The sequence below is a fragment of the Coregonus clupeaformis genome, chromosome 29 (assembly GCF_020615455.1).
Source record: "Coregonus clupeaformis isolate EN_2021a chromosome 29, ASM2061545v1, whole genome shotgun sequence".
NCBI lineage: Eukaryota > Metazoa > Chordata > Actinopteri > Salmoniformes > Salmonidae > Coregonus > Coregonus clupeaformis.
Genome location: NC_059220.1, coordinates 33,275,104 through 33,293,784, shown reverse-complemented (window position 1 = coordinate 33,293,784; position 18,681 = coordinate 33,275,104). Strand labels below are relative to the sequence as shown.

General features: G+C 44.8%; 1 pseudogene; it reads left to right on the top strand.

Moving 5' to 3' along the window:
• The window catches only part of LOC121544484, a 244,163-nt pseudogene that overhangs the window by 87,793 nt on the left and 137,689 nt on the right, over nt 1-18,681 (top strand).

The window sequence follows — 18,681 nt, the reverse complement described above, 5'->3', positions numbered from 1 at the left end:
GGCGGATCCCGGCTGGACGGCTCTGGCGGATCCCGGCTGGACGGCTCTGGCGGGTCCCGGCTGGACGGCACTGGCGGTCCCGGCTGGACGGCTCTGGCGGGTCCCGGCTGGACGGCTCTGGCGGATCCCGGCTGGACGGGTCTGGCGGATCCCGGCTGGACGGCTCTGGCGGATCCCGGCTGGACGGCTCTGGCGGATCCCGGCTGGACGGCTCTGGCGGATCCCGGCTGGACGGCTCTGGCGGATCCCGGCTGGGACGGCTCTGGCGGATCCCGGCTGGACGGCTCTGGCGGATCCCGGCTGGACGGCTCTGGCGGATCCCCGGCTGGACGGCTCTGGCGGATCCCGGCTGGCTGGCTCTGGCGGATCCTGGCTGGACGGCTCTGGCGGATCCTGGCTGGACGGCTCTGGCGGATCCTGGCTGGACGGCTCATGGCTGGCTAACGGATCTGGCTGCTCATGGCTGGCTGACGGGTCTGGCTGCTCGTGGCTGGCTGACGGATCTGGCTGCTCGTGGCTGGCTGACGGATCTGGCTGCTCGTGGCTGGCTGACGGATCTGGCTGCTCATGGCTGGCTGACGGATCTGGCTGCTCATGGCTGGCTGACGGATCTGGCTGCTCGTGGCTGGCTGACGGATCTGGCTGCTCGTGGCTGGTTGACGGATCTGGCTGCTCGTGGCTGGCTGACGGATCTGGCTGCTCATGGCTGGCTGACGGGTCTGGCTGCTCATGGCTGGCTGATGGTGCTGGCTGGGCGGCTAGCGGTGGAGGCGGACCCCAGCCTCGGATTGCAGTCATCACCTCCAGCAGGGCGGCTCCCATCCGCATGAGCCGCTCCTGCCCGTCACGAACCCGAGCCTCCAGTCCAGCATAGGCTGCGTCGGCTCCTGCTGATTCCATAGCAGGTGTATGATTCTGTCTGGCGGAAGGCTCTAGCGGCTCCGGTCTGGCGGACGGCTCTGAAGGAACAGGCCGGGCTGGGCTGGTGACGCACCCCGTAGGATACGTGCTTGGAGCAGGAACAGGCCGGTCCGTACCGGGAACACACACCACTGGCCTTAACTGGGGATCAGGAACGGGCCGGACCGGACTGGTAACACACTTCAGTCTCTCATGCCGTGCCACAACAACTTCCCTCCTCTACTCGCCAATGGCTCCCGTAATCCGATAGCCTTCTCTCCAGCTCTCCCTGTGGCAGCCTCCTGCTGCCCAGGCGCCCTAAGCCATGTGCCCCCCCAAAAAATTTTTTGGGGAGTAACCACGGGCTTCCAGCCTCGACTCCGCGCTTCCTCTTCATACCACCTCCTCTCGGCTGCAGCTGCCTCCAGCTCTTCACGAGGGCGGTGATATTCCTCCTCATACCACCTCCTCTCGGCTGCAGCTGCCTCCAGCTCTTCACGAGGGCGGTGATATTCCTCCGGTTGTGCCCAAGGACCCTTTCCAGCCCGTATCTCCTCCCATGTCCATGAATCTTTTGGAGGCGTCCATACATCCTGTGTAGGTAGGTCCTGTTGCCGCTTGTTACGCCGCTTGGTCCTCTTGTGGTGGGTTATTCTGTCACGATCGTCTGAAGGAGGAGACCAATGCGCAGCGTTGCGAGTGAACATGATGACTTTAATAATCAAAGCGCGTAACTACAAAACAAAATGACGAAACGTGAAGTCCAACAGTACATAGACTAAACAGGAACACGGAAACAATAACCCACAAAACAAAGGAGAAAACACACAGAATATATATGGCTCCCAATCAGAGATAACGAGCCGACAGCTGACACTCGTTACCTCCGATTGGGAGTCATAGACCAATCACCATAGACACAAACAAAATGAAACTCACCCATCCCCAACACCACCAAATGAAATCCACCCAAACAAATGAAAGTGAACAACCCTGGCTCAAATATCAAAGTCCATGGAGCCAGAGTGTCACACACACAATGCTTTCTCAGTCATGATTTAATTTACTGCATTAAATTACATCTCTCCCTGAGGCACATTAAGTACACATGTACTCTACAAGACATTACCATTCAAATCCTTTCTCATATTCTGTTTTTAGTCGTTATTCCAAAGGCAGCCATGCCTATTAATGTAACCACAACTATATTCAACTGGCTGTGTTGAAGCAAGACAAACCCCACAGTGGGGGAATACTATATACTCTTTGAAGTGGTAGTGTCACAGTGAGCATGGGGGAATGTTACAGAGAGAATAGAGGTATTCATGTTTCTGTTGTGCTGTGATGGCTGCCTGTCCTCAGCTCAACCCTCTATATGAATTCACTGCCTTAGTAACACTAATGAGCAATGTGGATGTGATGATGAGGTGTGACTCTCATGTGGATGGAAATTAACTGAAGAGACTTATTGTACTGGCTCTGCGATACAGTATTAGAATGGGTTATGAGAATGCACTGTGCTGTGTTCATCCACACTGTTTCTGTATTGGCTGTAGAGCTGTGAGGTTTTGACATTATTTGAGAGGCAGTCGATGGAACTGAATAATATACTATTGAATATGTTGACAATTAGTTATTTGTGTCTGCCTCCATATGTGTAATCATAAGGTATGAGCTCTTCATACGAGGGCCAATGGAATTGGAGAACACCACAAGCCCTGACCCTGAGTGGAGGGTGTTTGTGAGCACTGGTTGCTTGGACCCACGCCTCCTGTCTGGCTCAGCCAATGAGGATGCTCTGCCCCCACCCCAGAGCAGCGCCATGGTAACGGTCCTGCAGGCCTTCTCTACCTATCAGCTGCTAGTTCTGACCGTCAACATGGCCGGCAGTGTGATGTCAGACTGGACTACAGCTCGGACACAGTAGGGAGGTCAGTTACACACACACACACACACACGCACACACACACAAATACACACACCACACTCAATTAGAGATAAAGAGAGCGAGAGCTCCTCAGTTTCTTGAGGCCTCTGGTTGTGTAGTTAGTTCTGTGACTAACAGGAGGAATAATGGTTGTGGGAGAGGGGGAGGAGAGGAAGAGAGGAGAGAAGGGGAGAGAAAAAGAGAGAGGAAGGAGGAGGTTCTTAATAAAGCATTATAATTCCAAAGAGATGGCTCATTAGAACTAGACCGTGCCCCCAAACAATACTCACAGCCCTCTGTCTGACGGTGTAAATGCCATGAATCACATTACACACCCTGTGTGTGTGTTTGTGTGTGCGCGCAAACATGCGTGCATGCATGTGTGTGTGCACGCTTCCCTGCTTGCTAGCGTGAATTGCATTACACACCTAACAGCTATGCTACAGTAGGTGGCCTCAGAGATATATGATGAAAAAAGACATATAGGAGAGAGGAAGGAGAGACAAGAAGAGAGATGGGAAAGATACGTGTGCAATAACAGGAGAGGTGTGCGGAGTGAGGCTGGTCTGTACTGTACTATACCGCAGGGGTCTTCAACCTTTTCTTGCCCAGGGACCACCTCCCAGGCAAACCGGTGACCTAGGGCCCCCCATCATATGTGTTGTACAACACATCTTATCATCAGATTAATGATAATGGCACGGAGAAGTAATCAACATTTTAAAATGAATAGATTTGGTACATCGTTTTTCATTATTTTGACCTCCCCACATTATAATTGGAAGAGGAAGTGTAAACCCTAACATAGCCTATTAGCTAGAAAGCTAACTGACTCCACAAAATGAGTCCCTTTTGCATCCCTTTGATATTTTAAGTAGAAATTGCTCACCAATCTTTTTTATTGAATTTTAAAAGCCTGTTATATAAAATGAAGTGCCCTTTAATATAGACCACATGTAAAATTCTATAAATTTGACGTTTAATATGAAAAAAGTGCCAAAATTTACCATTTTGACATCTGTGACTTCTAGGAAGATTTTGACCCACTTAACCCCAACATTTCTTCAAGTTCTCACCATTATTGTAAAGCCCTAGTTACTGTATTTAGTTGCTTTTACAAAGTCATTTCTGAAGACTATAATTTATTTCATGTGATTAGTGACTCATTTCATGGCGCTGCAATGGATAGCTGCCGTTTTACTGGCTCCAAACGGAAAACCAGGAAGCGTACTCAGAGCATCCGCTAACAAACTGGCAAGTGTCTTCAATTACATTTTCAACTTCTCCATGACCCAGTCTGTAAAACCTATATGGTTCAAGCAGACCTGTAGCGATGGGATGGAATGAGTCAGGAGAAGGAATATGCGTAAACACGATCCCAGTGCGACTTAAATGCGTACTGGGAACCAAACATACACAGGTAAATATATCCCGGCGATAAAAATAACAAAAATGCTCAACTGAGCATGTGATACCTCCACAAAGAACAATCACACACAAAGACATGGGGAAGCAGAGAGAATACTTATACAGGTACTGATGAGGGGATATGTACCAGGTGTGTGTGAAAACAAGACAAAACAAATGGAATGATGAACAGAGGAGGTGCAGTGGCTAGAAGGATGGTGACGATGAACGCCGAAGCCTGCCCGAACAAGAGAGGAGGCAGTCTCGAAGGAATCCGTGACAAGACCACCATAGTTCCTGTGCCCAAGAATGCCCAGTTAATCTGTCTAAATGACTATCACCCTGTAGCACTCACATCTGTAGCCATGACATTTTTTGAAAGGCTGGTCATGGCTCACATTAACACCATCATCCCAGACACCCTGGACCCACTCCAATTCGCATACCGCCCCAACAGATCCACAGATCTATTGCACTCCACATTGCCCTCCCCCATCTGGACAAGAGGAACACCTATGTGAGAATGCTGTTTATTGACTACAGCTCAGCGTTCAACACCATAGTGCCCTCCAAGCACATCACTAAGCTAAGGACCCTGGGACTGAACACATACCTCTGCAACTGGATCCTGGACTTCCTGACGGGCTGCCCCCAAGTGGTGAGGGTAGGCAACAACACATCCGCCATGCTGACCCTCAACACAGAGGTGTGTGCTTAGTCCCTACCAGTACTTCCTGTTCACCCACGACTGACTGCATGACTCCAACACCATCATTAAGTTTGCTGACGACACAACGGTAGTAGGCTTGATCACCGACGACGATGAGACAGCCTATAGGGAGGAGGTCAGAGACCTGGCAGTGTTGTGCCAGTACAACAACCTCTCCCTCAACGTCAGCAAGACAAAAGAGCTGATCACGGACTACGGAGGGCCGAGCACGCCCCCATTCATATCGACGGGGTTGGTCGAGAGCTTCAAGTTCCTCTGTGTCTACATCACTAAGGATCTATCATGGTCCACACACACCAACACAGTCATGAAGAGGGCACGAAAATATTTGGCACGGGCCCTCAGATCCTCAAAAAGTTCTACAGCTGCACCATTGAGAGCATCTTGACTGGCTGCATCACCACTTGGTATGGCAACTTCATGGCATCTGACCGCAAGGCGCTACAGAAGGTAGTGTGTACGGCCTAGTACATCACTGGTGCTGAGCTCCCTGCCATCCAGGACCTCTATACCAGGTGGTGTCAGAGGAAGGCCCTAAACTCCAGCCACCCAAGTCATAGACTGTTCTCTCTGCTACCGCATGGTAAACTGTTTATTATTTGTCCTGTTGCCTAGTCACTTTATTCCTAGTTATATGTACATATCTACCTTAAATACCTTGTACCCCTGCATATAGATTTGGTACTGGTACCCTGTGTATAAGTTATCATTACTAATTTGTGTATTTATTATTATTTGTATTATTACGTGGTATTACTTTTAGATTATCTCCCTCATTTTAAGGTCAACCCTGTTACGTAAACTGAACTCTCATTTTAAGATGGTGAAACCATTCCTTTTTTTGTATTGTAAAAGAAACATTGAACATCTAATAGTCAAATCATAGCGTAAAAGCAAGGAAGCTGGTTTTACACTTTTTTGCCAGTTTCTGATGTTTTGTGGTGGAAAACTGAGTGGGTCGAGCATACACGTCAACCCTGTTACCCATACATAGACAGGATAGAATTGTTTGAACAATTTCATTTTTTTTGTGAAGCTTGCATTCAATTGCCCCTTCCTGTTACACACAATAAACTTCCATTGCCCCGTTCACAAGAGGATTCATGGCTGATTTAAGATTAATTCGTCAACCCTGTTACGGTCAACCCTGTTACTTTATTTGGCACTTAATAGGCACTTAATATAGTATTTATTTTAAGTTGAACATGTGCTCTTCATGACAGAATATTATTAGGTGTACTAAAACAAGGTTTTATTCACCGAGTTACACTACCCAAAAGGGACTAATTTCATGGTAACTCCAAACACATTTTTGCTAATAACAACTATTAAGCTGGTTAAACAAAGGTTAACCATGTGTTGGCAAAAATGTATGTCCAAGTCAAGAAAGCTTACCAGCAGCCAGCGGGACTTGCCGCAACCTGTATTAGCGGTTTCTTTTTCGATGTCAGATACTCCAGTGAGTATAATTAGCTCCAAAGAGTGTAATTTGCTCAATATTAGGAGTTGAGAAATAAAGTTGACATAATTACAAAGAAGACATTCTCTTATTTTCTGGTATTTCAATCTTGTCTCATCGCTGCAACTCCCCAACACCGGGCCAATTGTACGCCACCCTATGGGACTCCCGGTCGTGACACAGGCTGGGAACTAACCCGGGTCTGTAGTAACGACTCACACACTACGATGCAGTGCCTTAGACCACTGTGCCACTCGGGAGGCCCAACTCTCTTCTTTTCTACTGTAGGTTTTAATTGATTTATTCTGTTGTTGCTAGCGATATTCATTTACTTTTTTATATTTTCGTGGACCCCCAGCAGTACCTAAGCAGAACCCTAGGGGGCCGCGGAATCCCAGATTGAATATCCCTGCTATACTGTACTATACTGTACTGTGCTTTCAGTCAGAGGACTGTGTGAGTTCTGACTGGGGCTTATTAAGCCAGTACACCTGAGCACGGTTGACAGCTCCATCACAAACACAAACACTGCTCTACATTTGCATCAAACATGCTTAGGATGGTATTTTGCAGCTTGTGTTTGGAGTGGATTATGTACAGGGAGTAACAAGCTCTCTTTCTCATTTCTTCTCGCTGAAATTGGAAAGGGAGAATCTGTCTTTCACATACTTAAAACTGAGTCTTTCAATCTCTCTCTCTCTTTCTCCCCCTCTCTCTCTCTCTCTCTCTCTCTCTCTCTCTCTCTCTCTCTCTCTCTCTCTCTCTCTCTCTCTCACTCTCTCTCTCTCTACCTCTATCCCCCCTCTCTCTCTGTGTTTCTGTCAACGTAGCTGTGTCAGGTTGACATGGTGTGAAAAACATTGTAGTGTTTTCCTCCTGGCTGTGTTGCTATTTGACAACATCCACCCGGTTTTACTTTATTTTACAGTTTTACCTGTCAACCAGCTTGTTCATTAAAACCCTCTACAGCTGTTTCACTGACGCAGTCACCAACATAGCGACCATTTATGGAAATAGGGCTTGTTCAATACAATGTTGTCTTTTATGGTAAAAGAGGAAAAAAGTTGTGATTGGAAGTAATTTATCTCTCTCTCGCTCTGTGTGTGCATATACATGCGTGCATGCTTACTTGTGTGTGTTTATGTGTGTCCGTGTGTGCCTGTGTGTGTGTGTTCCACAGCTCCAGAGTTTGTGGCTCCTCCAGAGGTGTCGGCTGTGTCGTCCTCGTCCCTAAAGGAAGTCAGCACGGGTTCGGGAAGCCAGAGGAGAGGTCAATGAATCCAGGGTCAACCTGGTCACAGAGCAGAGCTCCAACCCCTACGCACGACCTGTTATCACACAGGTAACACAGACATGTATGAATGCATGCAAGCATGCACGTACACACACACACACACACACACACACACACACACATCACACATCACACAAATCACATACTGTAGGTACACTGAAGACCAGTCTGTCATTACATAGGTACCCTTATTTCACAGATTGACGGAAATTCCTCGTCCCTACAGCTTTTTGGAAAAATAGCTAGTCCTTTCCAAACACAATTACTCTTTCACTGTAGTAAAAAACAGACATCATTGCACAGATAGGAGCGTGCTTATCAGCTCAAGCATATCTATCCCTTCCCAGGTAGAGAGTGTCTAAAGGTTATGATGTCACACCACCTACACCGCTAATCCCATCATGCTTTGCCCTGTGTCAGCGTATCACCTCTGACTCCCTCTGGCTGTCTAACGAGCGTTGCTGCTCCTCTACAATACCTGCTCTTAATGAGCTTTCTTTATCTAGCTATTCATTATGGGGATAAGTGTGTGTAGGCGTCGGCTAGTTTTCAGGAGGATTGGTATCACTAATATGGTGTTTTAATAGAAATATGTCTAGTCAGCTGTCCCCCTAGGGAGGTCGACCCCTCTGCTCTCTCTCTGTCCTCTTTTAACGTCTATCCTACTGTCCCCTCATTACATATCGCCTTGTTCTCTCAGTGTGTGCAGGTGCTACAAGATTGTGTTAGCCCTTGGAGCTAAAGCCTAGGCATTTGCTAGGGGAGCTAACAGGTTTGAAGCAAGGTTACGTAAATGCCATTTAGCCGACATATTTATCCAAAACGACTTACGGTAGTGTGTATACCTTTTCGGTTGGCTGTCCCCAGCAGGAATCAAACCCACAACCCCCATTCTCTACCAACTGAGCCACACAGGCCTACTGCTCCTATATCTTCACTGTTACCCTCTGCGTGTTGTGTTTCTCAGTGTCTCTTGTCTTAGGTGCTGTACGTAGCCAGTCCATCAGAGTGTGTGTCTGTAGCAGAGGGTCTGGAAGCTTACAGCAGATACAACTTTACTGTGACACACGCACACACACTGATACACACACTCAGACTTGAACACTACTCAACGATAACTCTGACATCATCGTAACACTATAATGATTTATTTATACCACACTACTCAGAAATACTCCAGTATACTCCAGCAATACTGCAACTACTCCCATACAGTGTCTCTATATGTGAAGCTGTTGAACATGAGTGTTGCTGGTTAAACCAAGCCATATGTACTTATTGTCCCAGTTATAGAGGTGTAGAATAGAAGGTAATTTACATACTCATATTAATGAAGAGTCCATAATGGTGTAACGGGGGGTTCATTGTGCACGGCAGTAAAAACAATTCACTGTTAATTACAAGGAAAAAAACGTGCCATAGCGCACACTCCCTGCTGACCATGAAACACACACACCATGCACACACAGACACAGACACACACACACACTCTGTCACACACACACAGACACACACTCTGTCACACACACACACACGCACTCTGTCACACACACACACTGGCCTCTCCCGTAGATTTATAACCAATATGGAAGTAGGATGAATTAGTTGCCTTTAATAACTGAGACACAAATCACTGGGACTGGGACAAGCTCTAATTGGTCAGCTCTGTGTGATGGGCACACACACACGCAGTTTTTGATGGGTGTGAATCACTCTGCGGTGCCGCCGCGCAGCGCAAACATATGGTCAGCCCAATATGGCTGGGCTGACACACGACCCGCATACACGTTCATCCATATGCTCACACATGTTCACCATTTGATGTTTGTCTTCCGTTTGTTTGTTTGTGTTTGTTTTGTTTACCTCTCTAACATCTGAAATGTGTGAATACAGGATGTGTTTCTCTCACGTGCTGAGATATGGCCTGTTTTAATCTATTAATAAATATCAAGTTATTGGCGTTTGGATGGTATATTCCAACGTTTTGAATTCTCTGTGGTCTTGAAAAATGTTAGCATCGACATCTTTTGAAAGATTCCAATGCTTTTAAATCTAGAAATCTAGATTCTGTGGCATTTCTTTGCTTCCATTATTGCACGTGTTTTAAACTGTATAGTCACCCCATATTACTCAGTCAGTTTAGGAATTAACATGTTTATGTTTATTGTTCAACAGCCTTAGTTGTTGTTAAATAGTTCTACACTAATCGCCTGATCTAAACTTGGCCTGAATAGTGGATAGTGGCTTTCCGCAAGCACACACACACACACACACACACACACACACACACACACACACACACACACACACACACACACACACACACAATAACTATAACGCACAGACAAACGAACCCAACCTGTTGGTTAGGAGCATCCAAGACTGTGTGTGCCATTTTCCATGATGTGCTTGTCTTGCGCCAGACCTTAATGTTGATGGCAGCCATTTATCCATCCTTTACCCTGGCTTTTCCGACAATTTAGACACCCAATCCACATCACTATTACCCCGACGCACCATTAGACAGAATAACCATCTGTTCAGAGGGAGGAAACGGCATCTGCTTAGACGCTTTTATCTCACTCAAATTATATTACATTCTCTAAATACACATGCGCACAGGAAATGAACGCAGTTGGTCTTAGAGAGGGAGTGAATGGGGCTGGGGGTGGAGGTCTGTGTGTGTGTGTGTGTGTGTGTTAATGTGTAAACAGTAAATAGCTGAGCCTGAAATTGCGGCCTAAATGGTTATGGATAAGAAAATGAATTCAGCATCTCCCAAAGCACTCTGGGATAGGCAGGCAGATGGAGGACGAGAGGAGTGAGCATCCCTCGTTTTCTTCCGTCGCTCTCTCGCTTCATCTCTTCTTTGCTCCCACTCTCCAACTTTCTGTGGCTCCCTCATATCAAGTGCTTTTGGTACATAATTGAGATTGAAAGTAAAAATAAAAATAAATCTTATGCATGTTTATTAAAGAACTTTCACCAGATTAAATGTTCCTTAAGTAACTGTAAATCGTAGAAAATAAGCCTGTATTTTATGCAGTAAATTAAGGCGGAAGAAAGATGCATGTGTGTGTGTCTGTATGTGCATGTGTGTACTATGTGTGTGTGTGTGTGTGTGTGTGTGTGTGTGTGTGTGTGTACAATGCGTATGTGTGTGTATTATGTGTCTGTGTGTGTGTGTATTATGTGTCTGTGTGTGTGTACTATGTGTGTGTGTACAATGCGTGTGTGTGTGTACTATGCGTGTGTGTGTGTGTGTGTACTATGCGTGTGTGTGTGTGTGTGTGTGTGTGTGTAAAGCCTACAGCACTCCGCCAGCCAGTCTTACCTCATAGTATTGATCAGGTTGGAATGTGAACAGCTAATCAGTCGCTGATGGTAATGTTTTATGTACCCTACATCCATAAAGACTTGCTCTACAAGCTTAGCCAGCCCCTACACACACACAGATTCACACATACACACAAACTAACGCACACACACACGTTGATGTAAACCCTGCCGTGCATATTTCTCTCCTCAAGAAGCATGGGATAATTATGCATAAATCAATAATTGTGCTACTCCAGAGAAGGGTATTACCACGGTATTAGAATGCATTTAGACCAGGGATGACCCGTAGGGCCCATAAAGGATGTTAGCTAGTGTAAAAACACAAAACACTCCACCAGGCATGATAATTGTTCCCCAGGAGTGTGTGTGTGTGTGTGCCTGCCCTGGGATCTCTGCTGTGATTTAGCTGCTTCATTAACATGTTGAAGGCAATATTAACCTTAGTGTTGGACTGTTAACCTTGTTGTCGGAGCGTCATCGAGTGGAGAGGGAGAAGAGAGGGGAGGAAAGGAGGGGAAGGGAGGAGAGACCAAGTGGCTTTTATCAACCCTGATGTGGCAGCCTAGCAGTAAATACATGACAGCATATTAGCATCGCAGAGTAGTCACTCACACACACACACATACAGTCAATGACCACTAAATACAATGCATGACAGCATATTAGCATCACATCAATTAGGTGCTGAGCTCTCATGTTGGACACACACACACACACAAATCACAGAGATTAAATCAGGGAAACCCTTTTGGCTACTACAGAAGATCATTCCAGGGACATTTTGTTGGCTGTATATCTATATATTGTATGTCTATATCTATGGATTGCCTGAATCAGACCATTTTCATTCTCCTTTCCCAGTCAATTTGAGCATTAAAGTGAAGGGGGAAATCACATACGTTTTAATGCAACCAGCCACTGAACCAAACTCTGGAGCCACTGTCCTACACACAGATTCTATAGTAAACCAAACACACATTACATATCACCACCGCATCTCTGAAGCGTATGTTCTGAATCAAGAAATAACGGGTAAAATAAAAGATAAACGCTCCGCTGAGACTTCACACAAATCCTATTAAGAGGGAATAATTTTTTCATTATATCAGACTTTCCATTATGTAGACTCTATGGTTATTGATTGCCTGTAATTTATGATGCCTGGACTGGGAAGACAAGACGTCCAACTTTCATTTCTTAGCTTTATTAGGCCCTGTGTGTGTGTGTGTGTGTGTGTGTGTGTGTGTGTGTGTGTGTGTGTGTGTGTGTGTGTGTGTGTGTGTGTGTGTGTGTGTGTGTGTGTGTGTGTGTGTAGGTGTCACTCCTGGGTAATTTACTCCTCTAGCCCATACGTGGGACCATTACCACAGCACACTCATGGTGTTGGCATGACTCCTAATACATAGATATATTTTATATCCCTCCATTTCCAGCACTTGTTTATTCGTTTCATCTATTTTATTATCAGACTAATAAGGCCCACTGAAATGGATAACAGACAGCTGAACAATATTCAAACCAGTTAAAAAAAATTCAGCTCTGCATAGATCTACAGCTGAAACTCATAACATGACAAAAAAGCATACATGTACCCTCCTCTTGTTGGAGGATTTGTACAAGGTAGTTGCATTTCTTGTTCTCCATTTAATATTTCTCTCTCCTCTCTCTTTCTCTGCCTTCTCTCTCTCTCTTCCCTCTCTCTGTCTCCCTCCTCTCCAGCAGGTCTCTCTCCTCCCAGGTTGAGGCCAGGTGAACTGGGACCCCCTCCTCCTCTCAGCCCCACGGACCCCCACCCCTCTACTAGGTCTCTGTCTGTCTGTCTGTCTGTCTGTCTGTCTGTCTGTCTGTCTGTCTGTCTGTCTGTCTGTCTGTCTGTCTGTCTGTCTGTCTAATAACATGATAACTGAATACAGATAAACTTTGTTTGTACATATTTATTGTAATACTTGGACTTTGTATCTTGTCTATTTATCTATAATGTTTTAATTGAGTGTGTTTAGTGTCTGTATAAGAGTCTGTTTAGTGAACAACTAACTTCTATTTTATCCTCTGAACCTGAACTTCACCAGGTGGAGAGAACGACCTCTTTCTCTCTGACCCCCGCGACCAGGTTCCTGGGCAACGGTTACTACCAGCGACATGCTATCTGTCAACAGTGACTTCACAGGTACGTGGCAATACACACTCACAGACATATACACACACACACAGGTGGCAAGTATGGGTGGCAGGTAGCCTAGTGGTTGAGCGTTGGGCCAGTAACCGAAAGGTTGCTAGTTTGAATCCACGAGCCGACAAAGTGAAACATCTGACGATGTGCCCTTGAGCAAGGCACTTATCCCTAATTGCTCCAGGGTCACCGTCAATAACAGCAGACCCTGGCTGTGACCCCACTCGACGAGGGTGTCTCAGGTAAAGTTGGGATGTGCAAAAAACACATTTCCAATTCACACATGCATATTAATACACACATGTACATGTAATAGGACAAATATAAGCACACACACAGTTGGATTTGAAATGATACAATGACTATGAGGTTAAAGTGCTGACTGTCAGCTTTAATTTGAGGGTATTTTCATCAATATTGGGTGAAACGATTTTGGAGTCACTTTTATTGTAAATAAGAATAGAATATGTTTCTAAATAAATAAATAGCATTTTGGGGGGGGTATGATATTTGTTCACGATTCATTCAGGATTATCCGTAATCATGATAGCAGTCATATTCATAGAAGTGCTTAGAAACATATTCTATTCTTATTTACAATAAAAGTGACTCCAAAATAACACAATAGATTATTTACCATTAATTTATATTGGGCACAACATGCAAAACATGACTTAGTACTTGGTGGCAAAACTCTTGTTGGCAATCTGTCACGTTCGTTTAAGGATGGGTCAGACCAAGGCGCAGCGTGAAATGCGTACATGTTTATTTCACCGATAAACATAAACCAAACGAAACGTGAAGTCCTAAGGCTATACACAAAACAAGCCTACTCACGGAACAAGATCCCACAACTAACGAGTGCCAATAGGCTGCCTAAGTATGATCCCCAATCAGAGACAACGAGCGATAGCTGCCTCTGATTGGGAACCCCACCGGCCAACATAGATCTACACATACTAGATATCAACATAGAAAACACAACATAGAATATTCCCACCCTGACTCAACATATAAGAATCCCCTGAGTCAGGGCTTGACACAATCACAGAGGTCAGACATTTCTTGTAGTTGGCCACCATGTTTGCACACATCTCAGGAGGGATTTTGTCCCACTCCTCTTTGCAGATCTTCTCCAAGTCATTAAGGTTTCGAGGCTGACGTTTGGCAACTCGAACCTTCAGCTCCCTCCACATATTTTCTATGGGATTAAGGTCTGGAGACTGGCTAGGCCACTCCAGGACCTTAATGTGCTTCTTCTTGAGCCACTCCTTTGTTGCCTTGGCCGTGTGTTTTGGGTCATTATCATGCTGGAATACCCATCCACGACCCATTTTCAATGCCCTGGCTGAGGGAAGGAGGTTCTCACCCAAGATTTGACGGTACATGGCCCCATCCATCGTCCCTTTGATGCGGTGAAGTTGTCCTGTCCCCTTAGCAGAAAAACACCCCCAAAGCATAATGTTTCCACCTCCATGTTTGACGGTGGGGATGGTGTTCTTGGGGTCAAATGCAGCATTCCTCCTCCTCCAAACACGGCGAGCTGAGTTGATGCCAAAGAGCTCGATTTTGGTCTCATCTGACCACAACACTTTCACCCAGTTCTCCTCTGAATCATTCAGAGCTTTCTTGAGCAGGGGGATCTTGCGGGCGCTGCAGGATTTCAGTCCTTCACGGCGTAGTGTGTTACCAATTGTTTTCTTGGTGACTATGGTCCCAGCTGCCTTGAGATCATTGACAAGATCCTCTGGGCTGATTCCTCACCATTCTCATGATCATTGCAACTCCACGAGGTGAGATCTTGCATGGAGCCCCAGGCTGAGGGAGATTGACAGTTATTTTGTGTTTCTTCCATTTGCGAATAATCGCACCAACTGTTGTCACCTTCTCACCAAGCTGCTTGGCGATGGTCTTGTAGCCCATTCCAGCCTTGTGTAGGTCTACAATCTTGTCCCTGACATCCTTGGAGAGCTCTTTGGTCTTGGCGGAGAGTTTGGAATCTGATTGATTGATTGCTTCTGTGGACAGGTGTCTTTAATACAGGTAACAAGCTGAGATTAGGAGCACTCCCTTTAAGAGTGTGCTCCTAATCTCAGCTCGTTACCTGTATAAAAGACACCTGGGAGCCAGAAATCTTTCTGATTGAGAGGGGGTCAAATACTTATTTCCCTCATTAAAATGCAAATCAATTTATAACATTTTTGACATGCGTTTTTCTGGATTTTTGTTGTTTTTATTCTGTCTCTCACTGTTCAAATAAACCTACCATTAAAATTAGTGGGCAAACGTACAAAATCAGCAGGGGATCAAATACTTTTATCCCTCACTGTATAAGTGAATTTGTCCAAATACATTTGGTCCCCTAAAATAGGGTGACTATGTACAAAAAGTGGTGTAATTTCGAAACGGTTCACCCGATATGGATAAATTTTTTTACATTAAAGCTGACAGTCTGCAATTTAACCTCATAGTCGTTGTATCATTTCAATACGTTTGGAGCGCACTGTAGCTTATCATTTGTTTGTTGTTTCTCTCTATGTGTTCAGACTGTAACAGTGTCTCTGTGGTAGAGTCTCAGCTAAGTAAATGACATCCACTCTGAGACAGAGGACAATTACACCACTGTTTACTCACATAATTGGAGAACTGAGCTCCAAATCAAAACATGTTCTGCTTCATCTGCAAACACAACCAAAACATCCCCAGTCGGCCATTTGTTTAAATTATATTATATATGTTTTAATTGGCCCTAATGCTAATCAAATGGTATCGCTTCCTAAGCATCCGGTTCGCCCCTACAGGGTGAAGTAATGGAAAGCTTTCATTGAGGATTATTAACGTGTTTTCTCTTCCTTGTTTTGATTTTGAGGAAAGGGATTTGTAATATGTTGTTTACAAATCCCTTTTTTATATCGATATATGAGTAAAGTTACATTATCCACCTCTTACTTTGGCATCTCCGTGATGTATCGCCCTAGCAGACTGTGTGTGTTTATGTGTGTGTGTCTCCAGCACAGTGCTCAATATTGTAGCTCAATATTGTAGCTCGCGTTCACCATCTTACTCTCCTCCAAGCTTTAAACAGTGTACCTGAGAAATCTGTCTGTATTTGTATGAATAGACCACCAATTACTCCCTACTCCCTCTGCAGTGTAGGACATCACCAACCTACATATGATATGATAGTAAAGTAAAGTAAACTAATGGTAGACCCGGCTGCCCTTGCCTGGTGTGGAGACGCACGGCCATCTGCCCTTTAACTCTATTACCATCTAGCAGCTATTTCCCCTTTTCTCCTTAAATAATGACGCAGGATAAATCTTTATAAATCAGGCCCAGGCTTCAGTCTTGCTGCCGCTAATTGATCAATGGCTGCAGTCAGAGAAGGAGGATCGTCCTTGGGCCCCACACCATTACATACACACACACATAAGTGAGCATACACACGTGCGCAAACACACACAAGCCCGCCAAGCACTCGCACACAAATGTATATACACACACAAGTGCATACACACACATGCGCACACACAAGTGCATACACACACACGCGCACACACGCACACACACCCTTCCTAATGAAGAAGGCAGAGGCACAAACCAGAACAATCACTTCACACACTCCCAGATTAGCTCTGTTTGGGGGTGCTTCTCCACACAGCTACGGTATAGACTCCATGCTCTCAGGGTATTCAGTAATGTGTACGTATTTCAGTAAAGATGGACACTCATAAATAATTACCACCATGTTGCTATAGACTGGAGAGCAGAGGGACATTGAAATAGTATTGAGAACTGCTTCTCTATGTCCTGACAAGGTGTGTGGAATGGCTGTCTTAAAACCGATTGAATATAGGCTTAAGCGTTTTTACTGGCTATGATAAAATACTTTAGACATAGATATATAGAGGGTAATGGATCTCGTCATTGGCATAAACCGGATGTATTCACTATCATTACGTGTTTTCGCCATAACCATACCTTTACACAATCAATATTAACCTCGTCCCCTACATCCAATTATATCTGCGGAGGCGCACGCAACACCAAACAAATCAGAGATAAACCAGATTAAAAATGCACCGTCTGTACGGCAGATTGATCAGACGGTGGAACTCATCAATGCTTTACTGCAGCCTGATGGGCTTTCTGTCTCAAATCACTCATCATCTTCTCTCCACAACAACATAATGCACTATTTTAGAATATATTTTAGAATATTAATAATGTGATTTTCGTGATAACGTTCATGTTTCCATAATTTGTTCATTTAGTTGATGTATGCTTGCGTTTTCAGGGAATACGGAGTCGAGTGGATGTATGCCACTTGTCTTTGAGAGGTCAATGTGCTTTATGCTAAATCTGGGCTCCAATCAAGGAAGCTTTTTCACCATGAAATCAATGAAATCAATGCCTGAGAGATGAATAACTCTGAGTGCATGTTTCCATACTGGATTCATCCATTTAGAGATGTTTTTTTATACATCTAAAAAACTGGGCATATCTCTTTTGTATGAAAATTAATAAATCTGTTTTCAGATTGGGATCTGTTTTGTTACCAGTCAAATCCAGAGGTTTTTGCCCCACTGAAATCAACTAAATCAAAAACGGCGAGGAAAAAAAAAAAAAAAAAGGAGAAAGGAATAATTTCTCCTGACTCCACACACACTCTGCTATCGTAACGCGGAGGAAATGTAAATGATAGCAAATTATTTTCCTTAATTAATTTGATTGATTGCTGCGCGGAGGCAAAGTGGAGGGAAAACTTTACAGACATCATTAGTTTTTCTCCATTTAAAGATTAATCAGGAGAGGCTGGGCTCTTTAACTCTGTCATTTGTATATTTAATGGGCTGCTTCAGAATCTATGGCGGTAATTAGCGCTAGCCGCGCTCTCATTAATACGGCTGGGCTGATTAATGCTTGCGCCACGCTAACATGACTGGAGTGATCCGCTGGATGATCTGACTAGATTATGCCAGGCAAAACCTGTTTGTTTGGTGGGATGACAAATAGAAATCCACTCAACAAAAGAGCAAGGATATAGGAGGATGGATTCTGCTTAGACAATGTGTGTGTGTTTGTTTTTGTGTTTGAGGTGTTGGAAAGGGTTTGACTGAAACATTGTTTTGCTAAGCGTGGCAAGTTATTTTTAATCTCTGGCTGTTCTTTGATGATAATACACTGTAAATGTAATAAATACCACTCATGATATCTATAATTGCGTTGCAGATAACATCGGAAATCCTTATTAAAACAAATGATCTCCACATAAGTTGGAATCATCAGTCAGTCCTATATCCCATACAGCATGAATCTCTGAATATTGAGTCTACAACATTGCAACAGGCATGTCTACATCCGTGCATGTGACCCAGCAAGCAAGGGACATCTGAAGGACATTAGACAACGTTCTCATTAGGTCCCTTTAAAGGTTTTGGAGAGACGTTATTCC